General features: G+C 45.5%; 1 protein-coding gene across 1 annotated transcript in view; it reads right to left on the bottom strand.

The window, feature by feature from the left end:
- The window catches only part of LOC138597220 (retinitis pigmentosa 1-like 1 protein), a 37,385-nt gene extending 21,549 nt beyond the window's left edge, over positions 1 to 15,836 (bottom strand). The window contains exon 1 of the mRNA XM_069668790.1: positions 15,496 to 15,836. The gene's annotated coding sequence lies outside the window, so the exon portion shown is untranslated. The remainder of the gene's footprint in view (positions 1 to 15,495) is intronic.
- Between the last annotated feature and the right edge of the window lie 234 nt (positions 15,837 to 16,070).

Here is a 16,070-nt window from a genome sequence, read left to right as displayed (position 1 = left end):
ATGCTTGAGCTCTTAAGGTTTTTATTTCAGATCAATTTAAACAGGATTATGCAGACAAAGATCTGCAACGAGTCCAAACTGACGTCTTCAGATAAAACAGCTGATTTTCACATTATAGAAGCAAGCAAAGGAGAAAGTTTAAAAGATGATCAGAACATGTTGCTCATATAATCTTGTGTTATTTGCAGCCTGCTGTGACAGAACTCTCAATAATTTCACAAGGCGCTTATGTTTTGACCCAAACAAAGATGGCTCCCAGAAACTAAAGCTGGTTACACAATACGAACTCTAAACAATTTCTAATCCTTCCACTAACTCAAGAACATATTTTTCTACACTTCTTATTTCTCCGATCTGTGTCGTCCAAACCGAGCTGTGAAATGTTGACATGCAGCGAGGATGAGCGGCCCGGCGTGGTGCGACCTGCCCCGGCGAGCTTCAGGCAGATAAACTGTTGTTGTTGTTGTTGCTGTGGATTAAAGCGTGGTGTGTTCCTGCAGCAGATTGCCCTCTGAGGGAACACACAGGCCTTTTAGTGTAAAGGTATTAAGCCCAGGTCTAATCCAGAGCTAGGAGAGCAGCCAATTTAAACTGGATTCAGCCCACGGGACGACACATCACTCGGCCTCTGGGGACTACTTTCCTCTCGGCCTGTTGTTATTCCTCTGTGTCCCTTTATTCCCACATATTATATCAAATGATCAAGCGTGTGATCTTCTGTTATTAACTGTCATCACATCCCAAGATATTATTCAAACCAACAAAGTGCAGAATATCCTACAAACACACGCTGATGTATCGTCTTCCTCTGGGCCATAGAGCTCCATTGTTGTCCAAAAACTAGTGAAAACACACCAGTGAGTCACACTGTTGAGCCGGCTGACACTTTCCTTCATTACCATAAACACACACACTGTGGTTTACTTCCACTCAATCCCACACACACCATCCTGCTGGCCCAGATACTCACTAGAGCACCAAATGTGGACTCATCCACCGCTGAAAGTAGTCCCAAACAGATGCACTACTTCCTCCTGTTGGTGAGATAAAAATATACCCGGAGCAGCTGTTTGAGGAAATTACTGACAAAACTATCTGTGAGTGTTTTAACATTAAGGGGAACAAATATGCTGAGGATGGAGAGGCTGAGAGGAGGAAGACAGAACGTGTGATGAGTGTTACGACGCTCGAATTAAGCAGCCTTATTCATTAGCGCAGACACTCTTTAAAGGCCTGATATACTTAAAGAGAACAAACACAGGTCTGTTAGTTCTTCTTGAGGATTGTGTAAACACAGCTGTGTCCAAACATCTCAAAAGTCCTCCGACCCACACGACCACAAACTCTCTAATAAGACCTGCAGGTCCTTTGCTAAGTTAGCCTCAAAACCAGCCGGCACGGACGGGTTCAGGCACCAGAGGCTCTTGTTAAAGTTTAGATATTTGTTTAATTGGTTTTAAATGAGAGCGTCATGCTGCACTGGTTGGTAGAGCGCTCGCTCGTGAGCAGAGGCTGCCCTCCTCGTTGCTTCTGCTTGATGGCTCTTTGGAATTGAGGGCCATTTATCTTCAGCTGTCCCATTAAGGCAACATACCCCAAAAATCTCTGAAAGAAAAACTGAGTTAGCTACTTGCAAATTATTTACGTAGTTTATGTCTTATTAAAGGCTGCACAGTGGTGGTGCAGTGGTTAGCGCTGTCGCCTCACAGCTAGAAGGTCCCTAGTTCAAACCCTGGTTCAGACGTGGGCCTGTGTGTGTGGAGTCTGCATATTCTCCCCGTGCATGCGTGCGTTCCCTCAGGGTACTCCGGCCTCCTCCCACAGTCCAAAGACATGCTCGTAAGGTTCATTGGCGACTCTAAATTGCCCGTAGGTGTGAATGTAAGCATTTGTCTCTATGTGTAAGCACTGTGATTGACAGGCGATCAGTCCAGGTGTAACCCCAGTGACAGCTTGGATCGGCTCCAGCCCCCTGCGACCCTGAACAGGACAGGCGTGTAGATCATTTTTGGATGAATGGATGGATGTTTTATTAATGAGGCCACACGTGCAACTTAAAAGAAGTCGGTTGGACTTTTGGTTTCACTCCTGAGTCAAACTCAGGCTCCCTGAGACCGCAGATGAACTTGTAATAATGTGATTTATGAGAACAAAACACACGAAGGAGTAAAATTAGTTTTTTTAAAGCAGAAACAGCCGCTCGCTTTACATCTCTTTCTTTAAAGCCACCAGACTCCATTGACAGAAACAGATTAAGTATGGCTCCTGAGCGGCAGCAGACGACCTGTATGCTCATGTTTTTGGTGCAGACATTCATGATAAGTAGTCTCTGGTGCCGTCGTTGCGATAAGCAGATAAGAATATTTAGGTCATGAGGATCTATGTTGTGTAAATGAACATATTTGGCCTAAATTGAGACCATCCTATAGAGCTGAGTAAAGTAGGTGATGCATTGATTTATGTCACGTATTAAGCAGGAATAATGCGGCCGTGAGCTGAGCATCTTTGCTGTTGGATAAATGCAACCAGAGATGAGCTCAAAGGGAAATAAAGATGAGACTTTTCCGCTGTTTCTGCCGTCCTCCAGATTAATTGATTCATTAAAAATAATGTGGAGATGAATCAGTGCTTGGTAGCAGCACCAAACATGCCTGTTGTTCTCTGTGATCGTCTTTAGTAGTTGTTACTCTGCTCCTGCAGATGTCACGGCCCTGCAGAGACTTAACAGCGTGTGTGAGATCTGCTTCTTAATCCAGTCGAACAGTTTTTTCTAAACATCAGCCTCGAAACCGCTCGTCGTCTCTGCAGCTCTCCAGCAGAATTAAAGGTTTTTTACTCTGCCCTCATTACCATGCAGACCTATATTTTCAGAATACAATCCCCTAATTATCCCTGCTGCTGTAGTTTTGCATCGGGAGCAGAGGTTGGGAGGGGGGGGTGCTGTGAAGGCGTTCATGTGTAGCTCTGTTAGGGTCCAGTTATTTTCAATACAATGGCTCCACAAAAAAAATGTTGAGCAAGGTTTCAGCGCGCCGGTTCACAGCAGAGGGTTTGTTCATGATCAGTGTGGAGGGAGAGGACGGGGCAGCGTGGCACTTTTGGGAGGAAGTTTTGTCATAAATGAAAAGCACCTTTAACGACGCAGAAACAGCCATGTTTGTCGCGCTATATGCTGCATTATGTGCACGAATCATAATAATAAGGGATACAGGCTGATACATAAGCTTCTTTAAAAGCTAAGGCAGCACGATTTGGTCGATACGTTACAGGTAGCTTCATATAATGAGACCAGAAAAGTCTTACAGTCGTTATCTGCACGTTTTGCTTCAGCAACGCTGGAACGCTGTACAAACACACACCGGGGCGGCTTCACACCGGCGTCGCTTGGTCCAATGTAAAATGGCAAAGGCTGCATGAAGGCGGAGCTTCGTTACGGCGCTGAGGCGGAGCCGCAGTGTAAAAAGGGCGAGTGTGATGCACACGGTGAATAACATTTCATCATGTTAAAGAGGGAGATTAATCAAATATTTGTCAAATCAAACACCAGCTTCTTTCATAATCAATTACACAGCTCGAGTAATTTGTTAAGAAAAACACAACACTCTTTCCTCCTCAGTAAGCTGGCTCTGTCTGTGCTTGTGGACAAAACAAGACGTGTGAGGAAGACATCTTGGCCCTACTAAATGAGCAGTTAGGCCACAGATCAATGTAAAGATTTGAAACTGTAAGTAAAGCTCAAGGCAGCTCAGGCTCAGCCCTCGACAGCCTCAGAGCCTGTTACAGTAACTGAACTCATAGTAAACAGTGAAAGCTACCTGGCTCACGGCTCTCAGGTTAGCTAGACGTCCCACTGTGAAAAGAAAATCTCACTGTGGACGAGAACTGTTGATTAAAAGCTTCTCTGGTGTTACTGACAGCAGCATCAGGCCCTGTGTTCCAGCAGAGCGTCCCCTTCAGCTGTGTTTAAATCACAGATTGTCCCTTTAACCTGCTGGCAGGATGATGTAACCTCCCACTAACTGTCCTTCACCCCGAAACACCTCTCACACCCTCCCTGCCAACGTCTCCTTCACTCAGACCCTAAACCTGCAGGTGACCTTCACCCCCGACCTCTGACCCCTGAGAGCAGGGGGGTCAGGAGAAAAGAGGATTTTCCTGCAGGGAGCAATAAAGTTTCAAATTACATGACACTTGATTTAAGCCTGTTAAATCCATCAGAGGGATCAGGGGAGGCTGCACGCAAAGCGCTCACACAGGTTTACATGTGAAGGAGGAGATGTGGTAAACACACACGCACACACACACACACACACACACACACACGCACACACACACACACACACACACACACAAAGACAGAGCCGCTCAGAGACCGACAACACGTCAACCACATGTCTGCAGAGCATGAGGAAACAGATACGATCAGGTTTAAACTCGATTAGTCCGAGCAGGCAGCCGTCTGAGCGAGCTACAAACTGATTCTTGAGTTTACAAACACACAGACGCATACGCCTTATCCTGCCAGAACCACCACTGAATATTTCATCAGACAAATGCACCTTTTTCTGGAGTAAAATTCTGACAGATCAGGTGAGTGAAGAGAGCTGACACACGAGGACAGGCCGGGACAGGGGAACAGACGAAAACGAACTTCAGGACGGTCTGCATCCATGAAACTTGAGCCTGCAGAGACAAACTGGAGCCTTCACTGCTGTGAGAGTTTGTGGTTGACATCTTAAACTGAGCAGGGCATTATAACTCATGCAGAGTCTGCAATTTAACAGTTTATAGTCCCTCTTTCATTCAGCCATTTACTAGTTGCTTCATGACCTCCAAGCTGTTGTTGCAGGTGTTGTTTCCTGTAGCCGAACAGTCAAACGTGCCTGTGAAGGAACTGAAGCAACAGCTTGAGGACAGAGAGCGACAGGCAGAACGATTACAGAACAGTCGTTCCTGCAAATATTAAGAAAAACAGCAAATCAGCAACAAGTTGTTGCCGATAGATTTTAATCTGCTGATGATGTTCAGATGCAAGAGCCGTTTATCTCCTCAAGAGGAGGCAAAGTCGGAGCAACTGCTGCAAAGTGCACGGACATTTTTTTGCATCTTAGCATCAATAATGAAGCAGAAGATTTTCTGAAACCAAAACTAAAGATAGTGTAGATTTACAACAACAAGTAAAAGCACTTAGCACGGCCCAAATTGGACTTGACAGGCTCAGAAGCAAAAAATATGAGGCTCAGAAACGTCGACTAAAACTTCCTGTAGGAGGTCATTTGATGAACAAAGCAAAGTTTTTCAGGCGCTGTCGTTATGAATGTTGTCTTTGCTTCACTTGCAGATATCTGACTGTGACCCTGCTGTGGACAACCAGCTGCACCTGAGCAGGTGAAGTCTTTATGTTTGTTTCTTCCTCTTTCAGATGCACGAAGAGGCAGACATGTTTCATTAGAAGAACAAAGTATGGAGGATGGATTTATGTCCTCACTTGGTGCTTCTATAACTTTGGACTTCCTGTTTGTTTACTGCTTGAACCACGTCACAGCTCGAGTTCAGAAAGAACTACAGATACAAACTTAAACCAGCGTGAACAGGACTTAAACGGTGTCCTCTGAGTCTTTAATGAGAACCGGCAGAACAAACGGAGATCTGAAGTCCAGCAGGAGTTTATCTCTGGAGTTTTCTGCCTCTGTCCTCCGTGACTATCTGCTCTGTAGCTGCAGAGAACAAACCTGTGATTGGTGAGATAGTTCAGTGTTGTTCTTCATCATCGAGAAGCAGAGCGAGAAGAGAGCGTGCTTTACTTCAGTCACTGGGTCTGACACTAAGATATTCATCACTTGTTGTGTAGCAGCCAAACTTATTGTACTAGTTTGCTGATACTAGACTTGTATTGATCTCTTCAAGCTGAAGAATGAGCTGAAGAATGAGCGATTAGTTTGTGGATTTCACGGCAACAATCAGGCGAACTTTCCTTTCCTTCCTGATTCATCTGTTTTTAATTCACTTTAGCAGACGGCGAGTCACAAGTTACAGACGATCTTTGGATGATAAACAGACAAATTAATTTCATGTATTCAGCTACTTTTCTGCTTAATAAGCAACTGATGTGATTAACACGAGGCCGGACTGGGACCAGGGTGGATTAATAGCCTCTTGATTGACTAACTGCTTTATCGTTTAAACACTGAAACTTTGACGGAGAGAAAATGAGATGTATTCTTATTCTTGCAACAGATTCGTAACCAAGTTTAAGCTTCACTGCTCAGAAACGTCAGCCAAAAGGAAATGAATGAATTAAATAACCTTAAAAAGCTCAAAACAACAGGATCAGATTAAACAGACAGGATGTAAAACTGTATTTCACCTTCCTTAATTGTTTCGTTAATGGAGGCAGAAGCTGATGAATCGAGGTCCATCTGTAAAGCCTGCACGTGCTTCTGTCCCAGCCTCTGACTTTATTATTTTATCAAAGTCAAATAGTTCCAGCGTCTTTTAAATTAAATCAGCTCATTTCTGACTAAAGCTGCAGGAAAGTGTCCAACACTCAAACAAAAAGCACAGTTACAGTTTCAATTGGCTGCATGAATGAAAGTGTGGGCGAGTGGAAGCAGAGATTACATCATGGACTGAACCTCCACCATCTTCTGCCTCCAAACGTCCTCCTTCCAACGGTCTGTCCGTCTCTGTGACAGACCACCGAACGTGTCTTACATCATTCAAACTGCACACAGGTCTCCTTCAATCATCAGTCAACTCAAACCTGCGGCTCGTTTTCTGACTAACTGGTCACGTTTCCAATCATGTATCCCAGAAATGACTCGACTACATCTGCCAGTTCAAACACGAACCCCAAAATACAACACTTAGGCCTCAGGGGCTGCAGCCTTCGCAGGACGCGGCCTACGGAGGATGAGTCCTTCATGGTCTGTGTAGACAGGATTTCCTGTTTGCATCAGAAGCTGTTCCCGCCCTTACCCTTGCATCACCAAACACCACTCCTGTCGCCTAGCAACAGGTAGCTAGCTGGCTAACTAGTTATCATAACATCAAGTAACTTAACCTGTTCAAGGCCCCTTTCATTACAAACTTAAGTGTGTTCCTCGGCCGTTTAAGAGTCGGCCCTCTCGTTTGAATTGGCACGCGTTGAATCTCGAGATATGTTGGGCTGAAGGATGCACCCGATGGATCCTTCGTGGCCCGGGAAAAGGAGGACGCATTCCTTTGAAATGGGACAGCCTTCGACTCGTCACTGCGACACCATCGTCCTTCACACACAGCCTTCGAAGGATGCAGCCCCTGATTGGGACACGGCTCATGTACGTCTTCCAGGAGATGCTGTTTGAAAATGTGCGTCTCTCTGTGTATTTAAACACTTCTGCTCTATCATGGTGATTTAGTCCACCTTCATTGTGACCTTTCTGAATAGCTATAAACACTTTAGACTTGGTTGGACAAGTATTTCAGTTGGGACACAACCTAAGTCTCGAGTCACTGTTCATTTTCTCAGTATTTAACAAGAACCATAAACCTTCCTGGATCTGCAGGTGGTTCGTACCCACTGCACACAAGGTGACGTTCATTAACCCTGAGGTTTCATAAAGTTTATGTTCTCGTAATTATCTAGAAAACAGATCAGCCTGGAGAACAGAGTTAGTCATCTGCACCGAGTGTTCCTCTCACCAGGATCATCTACAGACTGAACTCATCTCACAGCGGCTGATTTCAATGACACAAGCCGATGAATGTGTCTGAAACGTGTTTTTACTGAAGCTCAAAAGCTCCGTCCAAATGTTTCTGGAACACCTCAACAGAGCATCGGCAGAAAATGACCGGCATAAAAAACTTATATGGTCCATTATACGACAAAAAACAGTGCTTAGATTCAAAATGTTTAAAATAAATTGAATATGTTATGAAAGACGGGGTTGAAATATCGTATCATCCAGATTTTATCCAGCGAAACAAACCTGTCAACAACATCCACCTTAAGTTTCCTCATCCTTAAACCTCAACCACCCAACAAAACCCTCCTGAACCTTTAACTGTTTTAGTCCTCAAACTATCGAATCATTTCACTCCACTGATTCATCGTGATCTCGTCTGGAGACATTTCCCTGCACGCTGCATCCTCATCCACGTGAGGTTCAAGCAGCATCCATGTTCACGCCCTGAACTCTCACCCAGCTCAGGCCCTCTCTTCCTCCTCCCGGCTCATCCTCCTCCATCACACTATAGACATTCCTCACAACCAGCCTCCAGTTTAAAGGGACATTCTGCGCTTTCTTTCCTCCCCTCCCTGTCCATAGTGGCATCATTATAAGAGCCTATTATGGCGTTCCCGAGGCCGACTCACAGACTAAATGCCTTGTTTCTGTCCGCCATGGGAGCCTTCTATAGAGCCGCAACTCCCTCCTTCAACAGAGAGGCCCCTTCATCACGCTGCCCTCCTCCTCCTCCTCCTCCTCTCATCCTCCTCGCTCTCCTCTCCCTCAGACACAGACAAGCCTTTATCTGCCCATCATGTGCTCGCTCTCTTTCTCTTTTTTCTCCAGCCTGACCCTGTTTTCCACAGCGAACAGGCATGCCGGTTAGGATTTGGGGGGAAGGCGCACACACACACACACACACACACACACACACACACACACACACTCACACACACTCACAAATGCAGAGCGAGGAGAGGAAGGCTGATTCGGAAAGCCAGCTAAATATTTTATCCATGGCAACGCTATCTGTCTGTGTAGCTTAATACCGATTTGATGTTATCTCCTAAGTCTTCCAGCAGAGGTTTTTTTCCCCCATATTTTATTTTCTGGTCAAATAATCTCCTCATATCTGCTGTGCAGCATCTAAACTGTGACCCGCGTCATCTGGTGGAGCTGCAGCGCTGCCTGTTCGAGCTCTCGGGCTGGGAGACCTGTAGATGTTTGTGAAAGCAGGGATGGACTGCAGCATCCAGAGACCGCTTCATGAGGCAAACAAACACCACATCAGATACACGAGATCTGTCGTAGAGCTGCATCAAAGTGTTTCCTCAAAAGTCCAACAATCTGTTGATTTCTTAAAGAAGAAACACATCAGTTGCTTTTCCAAGAAAACAAGGGGACATTTTCACATCACTTACTTTGACAAAAACTCTCAGTTTAAAATGAAGGCAAACAGAAGCAGGTGAATATATCAGCCTATGATGTCAGCACTAATCAGGCGTACTTCCTGAGAGAACACGAGAGATTCGAGCTCAGAAACGTCTGCAGCAGGTTTACAAACAGACTGTATGAAAGAAGTCTGTGGACGGCCATTTTGAAGCCTCAGTTTGGCTGTCCCCATCTTTTTTTTGAGCCAGAAGCGACCATATTTGGACGAGATAAGGCTTCTTCTCTATCCAGGTTAAAAGGCTGCCTGGTACCCACTTGTCAATCACAGGTAGCCCTGCCCTAAACCCTCCCTTGGTTTCTGGTCTGTGTGACTCTCAATGGGAGCATCAGTGACTAAATGAACATCATGCTGTGTTGAAGACTTGAAACTAGAGGCTGAGACCATAAACTCGTTAGGAACATGTTTACTGAGGGAGTAAATCAGGAGAGGAGTTCAGTTTGACTCGTTCTGCAGCCGGTGGATTCGCCCCCTGCTGGACATTGGAAAGATGCAGGTTTAAGGCACTTCGGCATAAGCTTCACTTTTGAAACCAAGCGGCTACGTCATCCACTTCTTACTGTCTGTGGATGATCAAACTTCAGTAAGAACAGGTGGAGCTCATGGTGAAATTTTACATTTATTTCCACCCTTCATTCCATCACTGGTGTGAAGTGTAGCAGGACGTAGTCTTTCCACATCCTCAGCATTTCAAAAATCTTTTAAAACCTTTCACAGGCCAATTATTAGAATATCTTGAGGCTAAGTTTTGTTCGACTTTCAGTTCTTTGAAGACGAAAGATGTTTTCACATTTAAAGACATATTTATGATGTTACAGTGTTGGACGTCCAGACTAAACGTAGGTGAAGTTTCACATCTGGCTTCAGAGAACTGGCCAATCAGAAGAGAGTGGGCTTGTAGGGGTGGGGTTTCTTAAAGGGACAGAGCTGACTGAGTGGTTTCAGGCAGAGGCTGTAACTGTAAATGATGCTAAGCTTCTCCACAGGTACCACAGAGTGAAATATGAAGCTTGAAATTTGCACAATACCCCCCTTTAATTTCACCTGTAGTCACGTTACCACGGTTTCCTGAGAGCGTCTGAATTACAAGAACATGTGGACAAATAAGATGAAGACTTTGGATTCAGCTCTGTGGAAACACGTCACATTAGTCCAGCTCCACTGAGCGCTAGAGTTACATTATGACGTCACATTAGTCCATTAATTACACATCACGTGAGATCACAGCGAGTCATTCCCCAGATATCTCCATTTAAAGTTTTCTACCTGTTTGAACCTTCAGGCTTCTTCTCTCTGCAGTACAAAAACAACGTGCAGAGACGTACGTCTGCAGGACTGTGTGATCCATCACACCCAACGCCATCACGTCAGGAGGATGTTACTGTTTGAGGATGATGGGTTGCAGACTTTTACAATCTGTCTTCATTTAAGCTAAATAACTAATAATGAAGCTTGCTGCAACATTTTATGTAACTACAGCAGATTTTCTGCGTAAAGTAGAAAAGTAAAGCGTCTGTAAAGTCAGACATCAGGTTTTGCAGGACGATGATCTGAGCAGAGAGTAATACGGAGTTAACGGGGCGTTCAGAGTTTCACTTTCTGTATGAAACAAAGATCAGCTCGGCTCGCACCATAAACCCTCGTTACGCTTTCATGGGATTAAACATTAACCGTTTCACTCAGGAAACAAATGTTTAATGAATGTAGTTTACGCTGTCATCTCGCAGCTTCGTGCGTCACGAGACGAGGTGCGTCGGTGTCTCGGCCCTTTAAAAGTTAAAACGTTAAAAGCTTTTTAATTAACCCCGTCATGTCTGGAGATTTGTTTGATTTTTAGACATTATTTTGTGTGTTTCTGCACCGTCATTCCTCTGAATAATGAGAGGAAAATGCCCACATGAAGGAAAACTTATCTTTCCTGTGAACATATGCAGAGTGGACTACACATGAACCCGAAGGGAATCGTTTCCTCGCGCTGGTTTTATGCATTTTGCGGATTTTAAACGGCCCTCATGACGTGCATGTGATGCGAGGAGAGCGGAGGAAACTGTGCTGTACATCGCTGAACAATTTCCTCCTTGTGCTGCCACGGCGGACGCCATGTTCACTGTCTGTACAACCATTTTCCATCCTCCATGTGCTTGTCTGATTTGTGCTTGTGCTTGTCTAATTTTTCGCGGTTAGCTGGCTTTTACGTAGCTGACTCTGAATGCACCACGACCTCCTCCTCAGCATCTACCCCCTTCTGCCTCCACAGAACTCTGGTGTCTCCTCCATCTTTCTCCTGCACCTCTTGGACTCCATCTTTGCCCCATTCATTTCTTTCCTCTACTCCTTTAAATCTCCTTCCTCCTCCTTTCCTGTCATCTTATCATCCTTTTTTTGTGTCTTTTTTGTCTCCTCTTACCTCCTCCTGTCCTCCTCTTCTTTCCCCCAACATTAAATGTGTCCTCTTCACCTCCTCTCAGTTTTTTTTACTCTTATTCCCATATTATTTCCACCTTAATTTCCTGCCTCTCAACCCCTTTTTCTAATCTCCTCGGGTTGTCCCCCGTCCTCTCTTGACTCCACTTTATACTCTCATCAAGTTTCCCACACTTCCTTCTTTGTCTCCTCCTTTCTTCTCTCCTTGTCCACCTTCCTCTCATCCTCCATTTTGCCTCCTTTATACTGTTTTCCTTTCTTGCTGCTGTCTTCTCTGTCTCATCTCCTCCTCTTAACCTCTTCTACTTTATTCTTTAATTGTCTTCTTTTCTGCTTTTTGTCGTGTCTTTTTTCTCTCACCCAGCCATCCTTGCATTCTCAGCCCCTCCTTTACTTTCCTTACTTCCTCTCCTTTAGATATCCATCATCTTTACTTTGCTCCTCTTTATTCCTCTCCTCTCCTTTTTTTCTTTTGCACTTGTTGTTATTTTGCGACTGTGCTTCCTTGTTGTTTGTGATCTCATATTTCTATTCGGACTGTGTCACCACGTGACGAGCAGAGAAATGACCGTAAAGCCTTGTTATTGAGCCAAACAATGAAGTATCCATGTTTTATTGTTTTATGGGCTGAACAGATTTTAACAAGGAAACATGATTACCTCGCTCTGTTTAAAACCAGACCAGTGATTTTACCCTGCAGAACAGAGTTTCTGCTTTACTGTTGCCAACATCCGCTTTGTGTTACTGTGAGACTTTGGTGTTTTACATGGTTACTTCCAAACCCAACACGATGTGAGTGCAGCAGGCAAACTAACTGGTGGAGGCAGCTTTGGAGAGAGCAATGAAACTGTTAATTAGTCGTTTAAACCAACTAAATGTGTAAAAACAGGGTCCAGGTTTGGAGCTAAAGTGCAATTTGAAAGAGACCTGTTTATACTTTTAATCCACATTAATATCTCAGCTACTGTTTAGGATGCTTCAACTTCAGCCTCATTCTGTTCACGATTCTTTACCTTACTGCAGGTAGGACTTCTCTTACGCATGTTTCATGATGCGTTCAGGGTTTAGCTCATCCTGTTGTCTCTTCTAATCTTTTATCATCACTTACTGACACTTTTTTTAACCCAACTCAGCCTCTATCAGCAGCACACACACACACACACACACACACACACACACACACACGTAACAAAATGTTTGTACGTAGTTTAAAGTGTTTATTAATGTATGTTTAAACAACCAGAACATCCTTCTCCAGCCATTGCTGCAGACAGCTGTATGAATAGATCATTAAAGATGATGCTGTGAAGCTGTAATGACAATATAAGACTGTTGATAGTTACGAGGTCAGTGCACGTGTACAATAACCTTATTCCTGCTTCCAGTTAGATTCTGCTCTTCAATGCTTTAAACTTCCTTCTAGTTTTGAGTGTGTGCAGCTTCTCCCGTCCTCCATCTTTGTCCCTCCCTTCTTTCTTCACCTCTTCTTCTTCACTTCTTCCCCTTTTTATATTTTTTACTAATCTCCTCTCATACATTTGATTTCTCCCTTTAAAACTCCTCATCTTTCCTCCTCTTCTGTCATCTCTCTCTCCTCTCCTCTCCTCTCCTCCTCCTTCTGTTATGCTAACGGATGCTGATGCTGCTGCTGCTGCTCGAGAGCGCGAGACACAAACAGAGACGCTTTAAAAGGAGGAGAGTAGAGCTCGAGCGCTCTTCTCCTTCTTCTTCTTGCTTTCTTATATATATATCCGTCAAAGCGCCAATAGCGTTTGTGCGCGCGCCGTGGACATAATTCTAATGAGGAGGAGGGAGGGAAGCGCGCTCCCGAGGCTGAGGGGAGGAGGAGGGGAGGAAGCCAGCCAGCCAGCCGGCCGCGCGCGCATGCTCGAGACAGCAGGTGCCCGAGCCCCCGTTGAAGAAAAAAAACTAATTTGCATTGCTAATGAGCTCCTGCGAGCCTCCTCCCCCTCCATTTTGGGGGGCTAAAAAAGCTTCTAATATGGCGACATGTTGTTATTCCTGCTCTGCCTTTACTCCCCTCCACAGACAGGAAGAAGATCACTCTGGGATGATGTAGTTAAAACCATGGAAGGAAATTTGACACAATTTGCAGATTTAATAAAACTCCCTGTTGGAAAAGAAACATGATGCAAGCCTTCACTGTTGACCAGCCCTACTGTAGACTGACTGTAAATCCCTCGAGCACTGTTACATAAAATATAATAACGTCCATTCATTATGGAAATGTTTGTGAGGCGATTAATTTGGGTTAATGAACCGATTTTAAGGCGTTTATTACAATCTGATTTACAGAGGGAACAATGGACGACTGAGTGTGTCGACACACCGCACATGATCAGCGCAAAGACCGTTAAATGATCGATTAATCAGTCAATCGACAGGGATACTAATGGTGATCGATAAAAGAGCAGCGAGGGAAGGGTTCATGAAGGGCTTCGACATGAACAACAACAACAACAACAACAACAGAGAGAGGGGCTCACACTGAATTCCTCTTTGAGCAAAACAAGTGAAGCGCCAAATTCCCAACAAGCAGCCCCCTTGTCTATTGTGGGGGGAGAGAGGCTGGCATGCGCACTCCATCAAACCTCCAACCTCCTTTATAAAGAAGAGCTCTACAGCAGACAATGATGATCACAACAACAGTAATATTATTATTAATAGTAATGATGGTGTTGAAAGGGTGGCTTAGGTGTGAGAATAACCGTGTCTCGTGCTCCCTCCACGCTGACCTCGTTTACATCTCACACATGGACGCCCGGCTCTGATTATGATGTGATTTCAGTCTGTCTGTCTGTCGCCATGTGCGTGCGCCTTTTACACGCGCTTCATCGAAGATGGCTGAGAGACCCTCGCACCCCCCAGCCCCCACCCCTCCGCCCCCTTTTCAGTCTCTCTCTGCGCGCGCATTGTGTAATATTCTCTGGTTTATTGCAATCTTGTTGTTATTGTTGTCGAGGCGCATAAACAACTTCATGCGCCTTTGGCTTTTTTTTTTGTTGGTATTATTCCCCAGACTGCACGCGCTTCAAACACACACACACACAGAAACACACACATGAGCGGATGAGAGACACACATGTCAGATGCACAGAGGCAGCGGAGTTAACATTTGACCGTATATGTCTGCCCCCCCCCCCCCCCCCTCGAGAGCAACAAACGCCCCTCTACTGTCTGAAAATATCACAGAAATGTCAGAGAGCAGCTTTGCGTCCCCGCAGGAACATAAAGAAGACTCAACGTGAGATTAGAAATATCACAAAGCTTCCAACATGAACATTACAGCAAATCAAACTGGGATTATCCGCCTCTGTGGCTCCAAACGGCGCACAAAAACCCCTCAGCCCACCGAGCAGACACCCACACCGGGGCCAGTCTGTGTGATTGATCCGGCTCCGCTGTGAGTGAACAAAGCAATTACATCTCAAGCTACATATTTTCATTCTCTCTATTTCTTTTTCTCCGTTTGCTCCCAGAAGCAGCCGGATCCACGGTTTTGGGGCAACACCGCGCGCAGCACCGTCACCAAACAACAGCCCCGCTCATTGTCCCCCTCCGCCACCGCCGCCACTCTCCTCGTCTCCTCGCGCACACCGGAGACCCTCCAACCACGACAAAAACAAGCCCCCTCTTGCACGAGGACCCCACAGTCAGTAACACCTCTCCCTCTTACTACTACTACCAGGTTAATTTGACCGTTAACGGCTAATTACCCGCCCACTAATCGCCATTAAACGCATTCCCGCGACCTGTAGCCTCAGATCGACGGGGGCAAATAAAACGGTTAACATAGGGGTGATAAAAAATATGAATCAAAGGCAGAGAGGGATGCAAACCGCAGGGAGAAGATGAGAGAGCAGAAAAGACAAATAAATGAATCAAACATACCTCCTTTCGTGCGCGTAAATCCGTTTCCAAGCGCGTGGAGAGAAAGGTAATAAGCTTGTTGTGCTGGACGGGAAAAGACGCTGCCGGGGCTAAATCCTACCAGCCATCCTCTCTCTCTCTCTCTCTCTCTCTCTCTCTCTCTCTCTCTCTCTCCCTACGCCTGTGTCTAGGTCTCTCTCTCACTGTCTGTCTCTCGCTCCCTTGCGCGTCTGCGTCTAGGTCTCTCTCCCTCCCTCTCTCTCTCTCTCTCTCTCTCTCTCTCCTTCTTTCTGAATGTGTGTGTCTCTCTCTCTTTCTCTTAGCCAATTGTGTGACATAGAATTGGCGCGAGGGGTCGCGCAGCAGGACGTTGGCAGGTCCCAAACGCGCACTATGCGCACACACAAATATACCCACACGCGCACAAACAGCACGCCTTCTACGTCCCTCACTCCCCTATGGTTGCCCCTAGCAACTATAAAGACCACCACCAGCCCCGCCCCTCGCCAGACCCCCCCCCTTAATTTCATCCCCCAGTTAAGAGGGTTTACAGAAAAATTATCTTCTCGAGGGTTCATTTGCTCGCGCGCCACTGA

Source organism: Semicossyphus pulcher, unplaced genomic scaffold, assembly GCF_022749685.1.
Source record: "Semicossyphus pulcher isolate SPU_LCO1_2020_fin unplaced genomic scaffold, fSemPul1.0.p SCAF_19, whole genome shotgun sequence".
NCBI classification, from domain to species: domain Eukaryota; kingdom Metazoa; phylum Chordata; class Actinopteri; order Labriformes; family Labridae; genus Semicossyphus; species Semicossyphus pulcher.
The sequence above is the reverse complement of the archived record's forward strand: the minus strand, read 5'-3'. Positions and strand labels throughout refer to the sequence as shown.